Genomic DNA, 16,590 nt, shown 5'->3' on the forward strand with positions numbered 1-16,590 from the left:
AAAATTCAAATTGTATACTATATATCCATGCATGTTGAAGTATAGCATATCAGCATAGTAGAGTTTTTCTGGAAAACACTGTTAAAATGGCACAGAAGGATACAACAGGCATAAATAATCAATTAGTTACATAAACAATTGAGAATTTATACAACTCTGAAAATGTGTCTCTTTATATATCTCATAAGAAGAATTATATAATGTATGCAAACTATGTTACAAGATAATCACACATAAGGTCATGCTCCTATATAGAATTGAAATAAGATGGAATGAAGATGCTCCTATATAGAACTGAAATTAAATGGAACGAGGAATTGTTCTTTTTCCCCTGTTACAGCCAGGAATAACTTCTATGAAACCACTTCTTTTCAAATGAGAAAGCAAAGCAAAGAAAATATAGGAATGAAAACCATTCCAGTACACTCTAGTATGTACAGAGCTGGTAATTTTCCCGAGTAGAAAATCTGAGATCACAGCTACATAACACTTGTGGGTACTGTGCAGATATCCCCAAGCCAGAACTCAAGGAGAACTGATACAGTAGTGTCTTTGCTGTATGCCCGGGCTAATTAGCCAGGCTGAAAGGCAGACCATGCAGTCTGAACCCAGTGAGGTGTGGATGCCACTCTACATCTTCTGGGATCAGATAAGCATATCTGCATATTGCTGTCCCATGAGTGTTGGACTGTGGTTACGTTTTTTTTTGTTTGTTTTGTTTTTTTTTTTTTTTTAAAAAAAAGCAAAACAAAACAAACCCAGAAAACAAAGGCAGCAGGCAAGTTCAGCATTGAACTGGTGATCGTTTGCATTGCTTAACTGATTGCACTACTCTTGACGGCATGGCACGGGCCACTGTTTATCACCACCCTGAGATAACGTCCAGACTTAGTTCAGGAGAGATTGTTTCCTATAGGCAATATGGACAAGATCTTCCAGGCCTTAAATAAATTTCCAGCAAAACATCATCAGAAATCCACACCTGTCCCAAAGCAAAGCATGCGTAGCAGTGACTTCATGTCATATAAACAGCCCTAATATTAAATCAGGCACTTTGAATGGTAAAACAAAACATATGAAAAACAGGATTTTTAAATCTACAGCTAATCCCAAATGCTTTGCAGTGGCTATCGTCAGTTTGTGCTGTTTGGCTTCTGGGCCAAATATGGTACCTGGCTCTATTTTTCTAGCAGCATAGACAGATACACACCATAATAAAATGACGAATAATGTGCAGTGCAGCAAAGCGTCTGTTTAAACTTTAATATATATTTAATGAGTTTAAAAGCAATTACTGCAGACAAACTAAATTTCACAGGCTGTAAAAGTAGCTTTAACCTGGATTGTACATTACCTTTCCTGTCATATGGCAAATTTAACATTGTTCTAATGAATTTTTAAATGAGCCATTTGGATTTAGTTTGAGACCCAAAGATTTCTGTCAGGGAAAGAGAACATAATATCCCTGTGGGAGATTTTTTTAGACTGACATGACCTTATCAATTTCTACTGTCATTCATAAGCTGTTCAAGAAAATGCAACTTCTACAACAGAAAAGACTTTTGAGTTATAAAAAACCCAGTAGAGAATAGTTATTATAGGTTCCCCTCTCTACTGATCCACAGAGAATGGGTTGTTAGAATCCTCAGCTGCAAAGTCACGGATTCTTAGTTCAAGGTTTTAACACAGGAGGTCTTCAGTTTGATCCTCATGTGTCAGCTCAGCCTAAGGCTGTCATGAAGGCACATTTGTAAAAGTGTACAAAACAGTGAACAAAAAAAAAATGCAGTCTGAAGTAAAAACAAGTCAATCAATACTGTTTCAGAGAAAAAGAAGACTAATAAGTACTGAAGAATTCATATTCATTTACAATTGTGTGGAAACAAAACAGAGAAATCATGCCTGGGGCCAAGACCCTCCAGCTGCATTGTTTGTTTTCAAAGCTGTTTTCCTTCCTGAGTCCTGTGGAGATTTCTTAAATTTAGCTATTTATTTTGGAAAAATATAATAAGCTGATTCTCATAGGAGACATGTTTCCGAAGACTTTAGCAAAAACGGTTGTTATTTCTTTATGCCTCGATTTCAGTTTGTGGTCAGTGGTGGTTTTTTCCTGTTCCTCTCAAGCATTCTGTCATCTGCTGACTCACAGAGTCTACAGAGTGCTAGATGGTTATTTATTTTCTTTGAAAAACTACACACACGTGGGCAGAACAGTTTCAGCAAAGGAGGTAATTTTTCTTTTATGTTTTGTGGTTCTTCATGGATTTAATTTAGAGGTAATTCTGTCCTCCTTGGGTCTTGTCCCTCTCTTTGGCAATTTCCCTTCATGACATATATTATACGTACATCAGTGTATTGATTTGCAGAATACCTCTGCTATTTGGAGATGCATAGTCCTCATTTGCTGCTCACAACTGTGGTGGTGACTGGGATTTTATCACATCACCTGTTTGAAACTTAGATCTTCCTTGAAAACTAGAAGAAAAATATGCTATCATCAGAGCCAATTTTTTCTGGTCAAATGAGTATCATTAATATGTACGAGGCAGAACCTGACAGATATCTAGGATCCATTTTTTTAGCAGTGGAAGCTAATTACACTGCTCTTAGAAGTGAACATAGAGATTCCTACAGAGAGTATATTTGGTTGTTTTTCACTGGACAACTCTCTGTAAGAAACCCTAATACTTGATATTAAAGTAATGCTTCATAATATCTGCTGTACTGGGTAATAAATAACTGGAAAATTCTGGTGCACCGAGGAGGAGGGAGTTTATTAACAGAACTATTTGGAGAGATATTGTAGCTGTACAGAGTACTGCAGTTTTGGGCATAGTGCTTAGCTGCTGCTGCTGCCACTTGTCCTATACCCTTCCCTCTTGCTACCTGTTCTGCACTATGTGAGTGCCATTCAGTTTGCCTTGCTTGAGGAAGAGATCAACTTAGTTAAACATAGTCTATTAGTCCAATTTTGTGACCAATTTTCCTAGGTTATAATTTTGTGAAATTTGAAAGCATGTGGAATAAAACTTTGCAAGTGATTTCTCTGCCTCAGGCTGAATATTGTTTCATTTGCATTCAAAGCCAGATTATAAGCATTACTGGAAATCACTGCTTTTTCCCAAACTTTGCAATATGAAATTTGGTAAAAAGGTGGATAACATTTGCACTGAGGCTCTTTCTGTATTTTCCTCTGCAGTAAATAACTGGCATACTCAGTGCAATATCCGTCCTGTACTCTATATGCAGCAGGAATTTTATAGAAAAAAATGAGTTATAAACAAGTAATTAATGCTTGTGTACACCGAAGACTTGCAAAATAATGATGCAATCTGTCGTTTCTTATAATCTCAACAACTGGTTTTGCGCCACCTGTAGTGTGATAGCATGGTTTCTGGGGAAGTCTGCACATATTTTTATCGTATACTTGATAACTACAAAGATTTATATGATACCTACAAAAGGTAATTGGTAGGTTTCTCATTCCTTTCGAAATCTGGTTATCACTTACCCAAATCCTAGAGAAGGTATTCATATCACTTACTTTTAAACATTTACACTGCAAACATTTCTGAGCTAGTCGTTATATGCTCCTTTTACAGTTGTTTCTTAATAGAGACAGAGAGTCACTTTAAGATATATTTCATCTGCTTTAGATGCCTATTTTGATACAAAATTAATTCTGTTCAGGAAGTGTACATTTTTTCTCTATTAACTTCAAGTTAAGTTTAGGATGACTAGCTCAGGTATAGAAGTCTTCAGTGTATAAAGCTACACTTGATACAAATTCCACTAGAGGAAACCACAGAAGGAAACTTCTGTTCTGTCTTTATGCTTAATAATCTCATTGCATAGATCTGCCTTGGAACAAGTTTTGTCTTTCTTGAGTATAAAGCAAAAGTTTGCTTCTGTGATTTAATCTGGAATGACACAGTTATTTATGCATCCAATTGCTATTATTAGCTTCAGCGTCTCTCCCCTTTTTATGTTTGCTGCTGATTGTGGAAGGAGGTAGTAAGCATTAATTTACTAATTGTCTCTTATTAATAGCCAATCCTATAAGGGAAGGAAAACAAGCATTTTACTTCCGTGGTTTGTTCATTTTCATTTCCTCCTCATTAACACTTTGCCCTTGTCAGTCAAGAAGACGTCCATGCAGAGTTAAAACCAAAGAACTCCAAGACTGTTGTTCTTGTTTTGTGTGAATCTCTTTACATTGCCAGTTGCAGTCCTAGATGTAACAAGTTTGGCAAGGGTGAGACAATTTGTTTTCTGGAGGCTTACCCTAAGAAAGCAACGAGTCTGGAGCGCAGAGTAGCCACAAACTCCACTGTTCTCACTTGAAACTGGGATGGCTTAGAACTTCTGAATGTTTTAGGGTGTATTATCTTTCAAAATCAGCTACCTCCTATTCTGTACATAGTAGCAAATTTTCTATAGCTTTTTAGGAGCCATATCTTCAAGACCTTGAAATCTATTATGGAATCTAAGTTACATGACAGTGAAGGGGAAAATATAGTACTTTGAAACTGCAGTTCTGTTTCTTTGAAACCCTAAGTTACTCAGGTTTTAATCCTGGTTAAATACTAGGAAAAAAAATAATTCATATTACAGAGGTCATAATGGCTGCAGCTCTCCGTTTGAAAAGACCGTATTAGCCCAGAGAGCTATCAGTGGATCACTGATAACCAGTCATGGACTAACACTCGTGCGGGTAGAGTTCCAACCTGAGAGGGACTTCACCCAAGGGGGCACTGATAATCACAGTCTTTTTGGAAAGTCTCGTTAGAGATCATTTGGGGATTAACTGCAGTTTGCAGTCACACAACAAGTTTCTGGTTTTTTTTCATAGCAGTCACATTTTGCTGCACCCTCATAAAGGCAAGTAACAAGAAGGCTCTTTCTCAGGGTTTACACAGCACTGCTGCAATAGCAACACTGGTCCTGCCATGTGACAAGATGACCTGTGTAAATAGAGGAGAATTGCTAAGAAGAGGAACTTAGAGGTTTCAGAGGCAGGGAAGGAAGGACTGTTTTGCTTGTCCAGATATCTTTCTGTAGAAACAAAAGGATACACAGAGAAGTGCTGACCAGCTGGATTCATTTGCTAGGTGGTCACTAGAGCTTTGTTCCAAAAATGGGTCAACAACATTAAAGGCCAAATACTGTCACCAACTACCTCTTGCCTCTGGGAAACATTTCAGTTTGAAAAGAACAACTTTTGCAATGAAGTACATTTTATGTATAGTGTTATAATCTATTCCACATTTTACTGGAGTTTCAGTGGCAGACTGATAAATGTAGAAGTGATAAGAAGTATGATAGCTATGATGGATTTTTTTTGTTGTTGTTAAATGATAGACATACACCTTGGCATTGAAGAGGTTTTAGTATATATTCCAACAAGGGGTCAATTCCTCTGAGAGGAAAGCGACTAATCGTGTTAAAGGGGTTGATTTAATACTACGTTACAAATCAATAAAGTGAAGTCAAGAGATTCACACAAATATATTCATGAAGATTTTTTTAATATATATATACTTCTAGATGCCACAAGCTCCCTCTGCATCTGCATCAACATAATTGGGGCTGGGACTTATTTAGCACTATTCAAGTTCTTTTAATGGAGCTGATTATTATTTCAGCCTAAGACTTGTTCAGCACAGTAGGGAGGTCTAATATAGCATGAGCTAAGACCATTAAGGTTCCATGGCTAAGATACTTATTTTAGGCCTTATGTAATATTATAGTGCAATATTTATCAGAATTTACAGTGAAGGCAGGAAGTATATGCATGAGGAGTTTATTTACTATTCCTTTAGATATTCTTTTAGAAATATAATAAAGACATGAATAATTTGTTCATCTTCTAATGGAGGAATTTTTATTATTATTTTATGAAAACTGTCAAGTATGTATATATATCTGTTATACAGAAAACCTATTACAGCCACATTCCTAATATATAGGCCCAGACCATGGGTGGTGAAACAAGAAGAAACAGTAAAAAGATTATTCCTCTTACTACTTCTCAAACACATGGTCTTTCACAGAAATCTAAGGGATTCTGATTTCTAGCGCACATAAACTCTTTCCTGTTTCTTAATCTGGGACCTAGCAGACAAATGTTCTTTCGTCCTCATTCTGCTGGAAATACATACAGAATTCCCACATGATCCTCTTCCCTATATTTAAAGCCTAGAAGAGACTCAAAAGACTTCCAGTGTTCTTGGGGCAGTGAGGCTGATTGCCTAACTGTAAGGACTATAATATTTAATACTGTAACAAGGAACTTAAAGGGATGCATTTTGTGAGGTGTCAAATGATTTTAACTCTATCTAATCTCAGTGGGAACAGAAGGGAGTCAGCACACATTTGGATTATGTCCCAAGATAAACTCCTCTGTGCTTCATTTTTTTGTATTAGTAGAAAGCCTGTAAATAAAATGCAATGAAGTGAATCTAATCTAATAATAACAATGCATAGCAATCAGAAATGTTCCATAGTAAAAGCAACGAGATTCTCATGGAAATGGATTGAGAAACACACCTCATTTGAGTTATCCGCACAGCCTCCATTAACAAAGCAGCAAGCACAGCACAAGTACCATAAGCAGTTCCATGTGGTACAGGCGCCCTTTGCTAATTCTGTGTACCTATGTCAACCTCATGCACTGGTTAAAAAGAAAAACATTTGTATATCAACACAGTAGCAATCTGGCACTATGCCTTTAGAAAAAAAATCTGAGTAGAACATCTATTTTGTGTACAGTGAAACATCCTTATATTATTACTGAAACTTTTGCGTCCTTTGTCATCTGTGTGTAGACAATGACTTTCAGTTAACCATATAAAATTATGTTTCTCCAGTGGGCAGTATTGGAAGCCTTTATTTCATTGACCTCTTTGCTTTATTGTGCTCTTTTTTCTTTTTTCTTTTCTTTTTAGTTTCCAGGAATTACTCTACATTATGAGCGAAGATACCTTCTGCTTTTCTTGAAATTAAAATAACTTCTTTGTTAAAAATTAAGAAAATTTCATTTCAAGCATTTTTTCCACAACTATTCTCAATCTCTAACATATGAGTGTTTGATCTGTGGCCTGGGTGCTGTATACAGTTCCTAGGACAATTTGTTTCATTCTGTTTTTGGTATTGTAAGGCTTTCTCTCAGCTCACATTTTTGGGTCCTGTCTTCAACATTACAGTTAGTACGTTTGGTCACAGGATGACAGAGGATGCAGCATCCCCAATACCAGTCACATTCTTTCTCACAAAATTCTACAATTTTTTCTATTCTGCTTCAGGAACTTCATTCAACTCGGTCAAGGAACAAGAAAAACTAATATGTGTGTAAGTCAGATATATAGTGCAGATACTTAATACCTATTCTTGTGATAGAGCGGGAAAGCAGTACCCAGACTCTCTTGCTCATGGAAATGGATATGTGGCAGGTGTGAGCAGAGAGCTGATTTTAATTTATTGAGTCTATTTATAAAGCAGAAGGTCCAGTTTTATTAAACTATTTCTCACTCAGGAAAATAAGATTATAACATCCTGTTTCCCTGTGCTTCTTTCTGGCTTTCACTTTTTCTAGGCCTCACAACATTTAGCCATTCTCTAAAGCTGTATCATTGTCTGATCTTTCACCTGCAGTCTACTTGTTCATTAAGTTATTTGCTGAAAAAGGAAAGGTTGAAAAAAAGAAAAGAAATGTTAGTAACAGGATAGAGAATGCTAAGCAGAATAATTTTTTTATTCTACATTACATTACTTCAAGAGATTCCATGTTGGCTTTTTTTTGGGACCTCAGTTATGATTTCTAAATGTTTGCAATAATCACAACTTCCTTTCTAGACATATTCTAATCCAAGTTGTTGATAACGTTGCTTCACTTCTGCTTTCTGAACTCCTTCCTAGACCATGTAATTTTCACTGCCTTTCCTTCATTAATTCTACAATTAAAATATGTTCTTGAAATTGTACTGGCTCTATCATGGTAAAATATTTTATCATGCAGTCATTGTCTGCTCTTCATAACTTGCTCTTTCTTTATTGCATTTTTCACTGCATTTTATTGTAATCAATCAGTACTGCTGTCTTTCCCCGTCCTATTCCATCACTTTAAGCTCTTTTCTTTCTCTCTCATAAGTCACCTGTATAAAACATCATTTGTCTTATCTATCTCTTACCAGAAAAACATTTCCAGTCTTTCACTAGAAAATATTCCTTGTGTCAGGGCATTTTCTTTTGTAATCTTTCTCTTTTCTCACTCAGGAAAGCCTCACTACATACATCCAAGGACTATATGAATAAGACCAGTCAGACGTTCTTGATTTTCATATTATTGTAAACTGAAGATGACTTTTAAAATGTTCAGAATAATTAGGGAAGGAGAAGGGAAAGGGAAAGGGAAGGGAAGGATGAAAAAAGCCCTTCCAGCTGCTTACCACCAACCAACCAACGGTCAGCCAGGCCCCAAGCAATGGCAACACTGCCAACATCCCTCACCTCCCCACCACCGGTTTTATTGATGAGTATGACATCATATGGTATGGGATATCTCTTTAGTCAGTTGGAATCAGCTGTCCCAGCTGTGTTTCTTCCCAATACCTTGTGCACCCCCAGCCTACTCACTGTCAGGGCAGAGCTAGAAAGAAAAAGCCTTGATGCTGTGCAAGCACTGCTTAGCTATAAATAAAACATTTGTGGGTTATCAACACTGTTTTCATCATAAATCCAAACCATGGCACCATACAAGTTACTATGAAGAAATTTAACTCTATCCCAGCCAAAACCAGCACAAACTGTTAGTCATTCCATTATAACTTCTAGAATTATTTTTGCTCATGACAATCAAGCAGATTTGTTTAGGGCTGAGAGATGAATATAGACTTATGTATAATCTGAGATATAAGTTTATTTTCTATCAAACTCAGAGAAAAAATATTTTTTAATGTCTAATTTCAGTGTATAGTTTAAAAGAAGACACAAACTAGGAAGCTATTACGCCTGGAGTTGCATGGAAAACTTCCATCATTAATAAGCATATAAATACAGCTCCAAGTTTGCAAAATAACTGAGAAATAGATTGTGATCTGGAACCTAATAGACACATTGGAAGTGATTAAGAAAAGAAACAGAATTCCTATAATGGATAATTGGCAACATCCTTGCTACCATAGAATCATTAAGGTTGGAAAAGACCTCTAGGATCATCAAGTCCAACCATCAACCAAACACCAGCATGTCTCCTAAACCATGTCCTGAAGTGCCACTCCTACACGTTTTTTGAACACCTCCAGGGATGGTGACTCCACCACCTCTCTGGGCAGCCTGTTCTGATCCTTGACAACTCTTTCAATAAATAAATTTTTCCTAATATCCAATCTTCAGCCTTTATGTCTCTTAGTGTGGTGTCAGTGCCTGTGGGATCATTGGAAGTCATTGCTTACCAGACAATTTCTGCAGGTTGGAAAGGGAAAGCCTCCCTCAGACTCTTCCATATGCATAGGCTGATCAAGCTGCAGTCTTGCCATATCAGAAGCTATGTACTCAGATGTTTCCATAAAGCGAGCAAGGATCCTGTAAATCTATCATGTACAGGAGAATTCACAAGTCACATGAAACACATAACTGCATTTTCTGGTTCCAATATTATTTGAATAAAGTTCTAGAGCCACAATGTAGTACAGCAGAATGCTGGCAAGTATTAAATGATAGGAAAGCATAACATGGGATGGAGGAACTTTTTTTTTCTAAGGAAGAACAAGTGTGTGGTTTTCTGCAGTTTGACTGTAGCTGATTTACAAGGAAAGAGATGACATTGAAGAAAGCATAAAGCTTTCGTCCTGCACCACTCTTCAAGCAGGCACAAGAAAGAGGTGGAAGACACAGTTTTTCTGAGATGTGAGTCAGACTTAGCCCTGGTATCACTTGCAGCTGCTCTGAATTACACTGCTATTGAGTGTCTTTGACTCTGCAAAACATGGAGACTTATTCTGCACACCTCTGCCTAGACTTGAGCATCTACCAATATCAGGGAAGGAAAGCAAGAGGCGGAGCCTGATATCATGCAGCTATGCCTAGCCAAAGCTACCCTTTCCTTGGGAATTATCTGTTGTGAATGTTTAGAGACAGTATAGATATACATGATGCAAAAAACAATGGTTCACTTGAAAATCTGGTCCACTGATGTATTTAATGTTAATTATATAATCATCAAAAGAATATAGCATATCCAATAAAACATCAGTTAGATAATGTTTAAGTACACATAGTTCTCATAAAGTACAGCCGAATTATAACCCATTTGGATTATTTGGAATTAATTTTTCACCTGCAATTTGTAATATGCAGAGTGTTGCAAAGGTTATTGGTGTAGTTGTCCTCATATTTGCTCTAATGCCAAACAATAACTTAAAAACCAGCCTGATTATCACTGTGTTGCATCACAGCCAACAACTGACCCAAGATTAAACGATCATCCTAAGCATATTGTCTGTGCAGGTATATTCACCCTGGGATTTATTCAAATGATTTGTTTTTCCTTTTTTATTATCACAGTTTTGGGATTCTGATGCCAGGCTACAGAAATGTTGAGAAAGATATGCTCAGTTTTTAGGAGAGAATAGCATGTCCATGCAGCCAGCTAAGATGCTCAGTAGAGGTTTATATTTCCTTCCTGGAAGAACACAGGATTATTAATTTTTAATTTCTGTACTAGACTTTGGTAAAAAATCCATGTTAAACTGCAATATTTATAACAAGCATTTCTGAAGAACCTACAAAAGTGGATTTTGTTGCCATATAATTGAGATTCCATATTTAGTCATCCAGTTTTGGGAAGAGAAAATAAAACAAGCACACAAGGTATGATGAGACTGATTGAATAGCATGCAAAGGTTTGGAAAGAATGCAGATGAAAAAAATTATCCAAGCAGCCAGCTGCAAAATGGATTAATATGCAACATGAACAAGATAGATTTACAAATAGACCAAGTCAATCTAAAATAATACATTTTCTTTATATGATATTTGTTTTTTAGAAAAAGGATCTTTGGATGCTTTTGAGAGAAGAGAAGAGAAGAGAAGAGAAGAGAAGAGAAGAGAAGAGAAGAGAAGAGAAGAGAAGAGAAGAGAAGAGAAGAGAAGAGAAGAGAAGAGAAGAGAAGAGAAGAGAAGAGGAGTTTAGTTGGAAGAGACCTACAACAATCATCTAGTCCAAGCACCTGACCACTTCAAGGCTGACCAAAAATTAAAGCATCTTATTAAGAGGATTGTCCAAATGCCTGGTAAACACTGACAGGCTTGGGGCACTGATTACCTCTCTAGGAAGCCTGTTCCAGTGTTTGACCATCCTCTTGGTAAATAAATGTTTCCTAATGTCAAGTGCGAACCTCCCCTGATGCAGCTTTGACATTAAAAAAAAAAAATTGGGGCATATTTAATGAAGTGATAATGAAAAATGAAATGAAATGAATGAATAAAAATGAAGTGAATGGAAATGAAAGTGAGTGATTAAAATGGAATGAAGTGGTGAAATGAAGTGATGGTGCTTAGTGTCAGAGTCAGACAGTTAAGACCTTGACCAAAGGGAGACTCAACACTAATGGAAGAAGAATTCTTGGGCTGGAGGAACAGGACAGATGACGCTACTTAAACATGAATTTGATGCTGTACTTCTACTGAATTTTCTTTATTGACTGGGAACAAAAAAGAATAGTATGCTAATGAGATGCCCTGAAGACACAAAGACACCATTACCACACAGCAAGATTGAAATGAGTGGTATAGTAAAGAATAATGTTAATGAAAGGTTATTGTTTATATATTGTCTGTCTATTATTTAGATAATGTGGAGTTTATTCATTTATCCTTTCCCTGCCTAGAATCCAGAACTAGTTTGTGTGTGTGTGCGTGTATGTATTTTTACTATTGTATTACTGGGATATCACAGAAGTGGATAAAAGAAATATAAAGAGGTTTAAGGACTAATGGTACAAATTCTTCCACACCTAGGATGATGATTAGACTAATCAGAGGAGGAGAAGGTAGGTATATTGCCTGTTACATTGTAAATTTGAACCACCAATGTGGATATGAAATAGGCAATTGAGAATCTGGACTGCATCAGGAGAGGTATTTTCATCTAATTTTAATAGTATGTTACAAAACCTATGATAATTTTATCTGTAAAAATTTGTAAGAATTTGTTCAAATGTTGCCATCATGAAGTCAGTCCACAGTACATCTACAGAAGGGCTATTACAGTGAACAAAAAAGGGAAGACTCTAACTTACTGAATAGAACAAGAGAGCTTGGCAACCCATAGACTGAGAGAATGTATGACTGCTCTCTGAAAGTGTATCAAAAATGTCAATATCAGATAAAAGTTAGAAAAAAGACGTGAGCCCAAAAGACAAAGCTAAAGGGCAAACTTAAGCAAAAGAAAAACAGAGTTTAAAATGGATGCAATTTAATTTAGATTGAAAATTAGCAGATTTCTAACCGTTGAAAGACTGAAATAGCAGAATATATTCTAATAAGAATATAAGGAGCAAACCTAATAAACATTTTTAAGATGGAAGTATTAAGAAAGTTATTTAATTGCCTAAACTGGCAAGTCATATGACTAGATGGCCTAGGAGACTCCTTCTTCTTCTATCTTTTACTCAAATTTCTGAGCTTCTCATACTTCTCCTGTGTACTCCTGTCCTATATCAAGGTCTGTTAGTTACATATGCCACACTTTTGAACCATTAAGGAGCTACAAGGTCACATTAGACCTGGAATCTGTCCACAGTCACCAAGGTGTTCTACCTTTTTACACTTTGAAATATCACAATGTGCTACTGTTTAATTCCTTAAGAAAACAAAATTAGAGATATTAAATAAATAAAAAAAAAAAATTAAATTAAAAAAATAATTAAGAGGTACATAAAATCTACCTGAGGTGGAATTTATTTTGTAAAATACTTGTGTATATAAATACATGTAATGGTCTAATCTTACTCTTTTTTTTCCTGTTTTTATACTTTTATTCCTCCTAACAGCTACTGCAATCCTCAAAAAAACCCCATTTTAACCATGTTTACATCTTGCTTAAGGAAAAAAAGAAAAAAGCAAGTATAAATAATTTCTTCATGGAATCTGATTTGTCTGTAATTTGTGTGGACAGAATTTCTGCAAGTATATTTGATATCAAAACAAAGTTTGAATTTTGATTCACAGTGCTTTTTAAGGTGTTTAGTTCTGTGTACCATTAAGTGAAAATAATCACTCAAAATTATTATTTTTTAAAACACTAGAATTTCATTTCTAGAGAATTGTAACTGAATTTTGCAGCAGTGAAGAAAACAAACAAGAACCTAATGCAATATACAGCAGTTCTGAAAGGAAGGGAATTATTATTATGCCTCTCAGAGATGAGATGTGGCATAGAGAAGTGACATGATTTGCAAGAGGTCACGCTACAGTCTGGTGGTGATGCAACCTTGTGTTTCTGACTGCTGTTAACACAAATAAAAATTACTCTGAAAATGCAAGCTCATTTCCAGTAGCAGAAATTTGGTTAATAACAAATCATAAACCCATCGCTCAGCCAAGCATTGCTGGAAGTCACTGCTAGTGGGTTTGCAAGTTAGTATTTAGGACCATTGTCAGAAGCATTAGTTCTTCACTTTGTAGCAAAAAGAGGTGCAGTATCATTGTTCTTTTCACATTTAATCTTTAACAGATGACAGATCTTAGAATCAAGGAAAAATAGATAGAAATTAATAATATTTTAAGTAAAAGCCATAAAATGAATGTGATTCACCTGATTTAACATCTAAGGGCTGAAAGTTAATTCTGAAAGTCACTTTGAACCTTTGATGTTTTTTGGCAAAATCTTTGTGAGTTTTCTATGTTTAGTAAGCATTCACCTAGTAGATGTCAAAAAAAGTGCTCTGTTTATTTCCTGTTTATTGTTTATATGATTTTTTCTGAATACTGTACTGAACTAAGATCTAAGCAGAGGAAGACTAGTAACTAATCTGATTGTGAAGGAATGGAAGTAAAACAGGATTTACCCCGTAAACAAATTGTAGTAAATTTTTTGCTTAGCTATTTAACTTCTAAGTGATGTGCAGTCATTCAAAACTACAATATACGAATTCTTGAGGTGTGTGTGTGGGAAGCTTCTAATTTTTAAACATGAAAGCAACTACAAATATCCACATCTTTTAATAGTTCACAATGTAATTATGGGATTAATGAATTTTTTAGTCAGTGTCGAGCCATTTGATAGCAAAAAAGAAAATTTGGAAGGCTGAAGCCCTAAAAATAATCTTCCATGTTAAATTGCTGTTATAAACCCAAATGCTTGAATCCTCCAAATTTTAAAAACATTTTGCACACCGTGCATTACATTGCTTAAAATCTTTGTGAGATTAAGTAGTAAATCTTTTTTTCAGATATCCTATCTTCCATGTGGATATTGTTCTTTTGAATTTCTATTGAAATTCAAATTTGAAAACAAATGCCTGAGATACATCTCATCTGTTTGCCATACTTCACTATTCTTCTTAGATTTCAAAAAGACTCAAAATATAGGTGATGAAATATTACATTGCCTTTCAGTGAAGCTCTTGTAATGTAAATTTGACCTTGGATTTATCCTGAATCCACATAATGAAAGCTAGAGGTTCTTTGCAGGAGAATAATGAAAAGTAAAGAAAGTGAATATAATCCAGATGCTGTTCATAATGTAATTGTACCAAAGCAAATGTCTTGCCATGATGTGAATTTAAAACTCCAAATCAAGTGAAGGTCATTTTTAAGTTCTAGACATTCCTTAAAAATATTGCAACCTCTATGGATGATTTAGTGAAACATATATAATTCTGTGATTTCTTCTTTTATTCAATTATATTTTTAGTTTTAGCTAAATACTACATTAAATATTCCCCATGAACATTTTTATTAGCCTTACTTGACTTCTGGTTTCTTAACAAATTTGAAGACTACGAAAAAATAATTAACTTAATTAAGGAAGCAGCTATGTAAAATTCCTGTCCTCTCTGTGGCTATGCATGTGTATATATGTGCGTGAGTCACTAAAAGATTAGATGTTTTGTCTTTTGGTAAGAAAATATCAATCCTCATATGAATGCAAGCCATATTAACACAATCCATAGGCATATATAAAACAATTACATTATGGTGTTTTCTACAATACATTGGATAACAGTCATATTATTATTTATTACTATTACTACTACTATTATTTTCCAGTGCAAGATACCCTTCACAGAATGATGACATTATATGAAACTGATTCAGGTGGTATTTGCACAAGTCACATTGGTTTATGAGTGGAATGCTACTTGTTTCATGAATAAACACAAATAGATGAGTAAGTTTTCATTATGGGTTAACCACAGAGAAGTTTGAAATATGAGGTAATTGCTTGAAATGAAAAGCATAATTTACAAAGAGATGTCACTTACATTGTGTTACTGGAGAAATGCAGCTACAGTCTCTGCTATCACCGAATGGGACAACACAGTAGAAAGTTTAGTACTGAAGAAAGGCAGCTTGAGAGCAGGTAATATTGGATTATTTAGTATTAATAAAGCATTTGCAATATGCCATGAAATATGAAATATAGTTATACTACAGTTTGAGTAAAAAAAAAAAAGAAAATGTAAAAGAGGCAGTAGTAATGGACAGGGCTGAAGAATTTCAGTCCAAAAAATTTTATCTGATCTTAACATTTCATTACCAAAATAAGAAAAGAATTATGTTGCCAGTATAAGCAGAAAGTTTTGTTCACAGTTTTTAAATTAAATTGTTCTCGAATAAAAAAAAATTGCTTCATAATACATTAAATTTAGATTTTTGAAAATAAATATACAACAAAATGATTTGATTTCTGAAAATCTACTCATGCTCAGAGAACATGATTTTTTGGTTCATTTTAGCTTAATCTGAAACAAAAAATATTTAAGATTTTTTAAAATACTCATAGACCAAAAAGCTACCAAATAAACTGTCTTCTCTCAATTTCACACAGAAGTCTGCATCAGTGCTCAGTTCCAATAATGGTATATTAGTAATTTCGGTAGTTGTTGTTAAATGACATGAGGATTGAAATGATGAATATGAAAAGTCCTAGCAGAGATTTTTTTTTTAAATTATGAAAATTGCCTAATCCGGAAAGTGTGTTTTCTTTTTCCACTTTACATACATTATGTTGTAGAGGCAATAGTCATAATTTGGCATGGGTGCTTTCTGAGATCTGTATACAGTTGCTATTCCAATTGCCACCTGAGAAAGGCTGTTATTAGGTTTTATATAAGCCTTTTTGTGACAGACTATCTTTTGATATTGATTGCCTTGTGTGTCTTTTTTGATGGAAGGGAGGCTAAACTTGTTTTTAAATAAGACAGCAGTCCCAAAACAGACAAGAAACTGTAAATGCCCAAACCCTTGAAAATAATGTGTGACCCGTGCAGATATTAAAAAAAAGTAAAAAATTTTTAAAAACAATACAGATATTTGTCTTGTGAAACATTTAATCTTTTTCAGACTAAAACAAGGTTAGCATGT

Source organism: Phalacrocorax aristotelis, chromosome 1 (genome assembly GCF_949628215.1).
Source record: "Phalacrocorax aristotelis chromosome 1, bGulAri2.1, whole genome shotgun sequence".
In the NCBI taxonomy this organism is placed as follows: domain Eukaryota; kingdom Metazoa; phylum Chordata; class Aves; order Suliformes; family Phalacrocoracidae; genus Phalacrocorax; species Phalacrocorax aristotelis.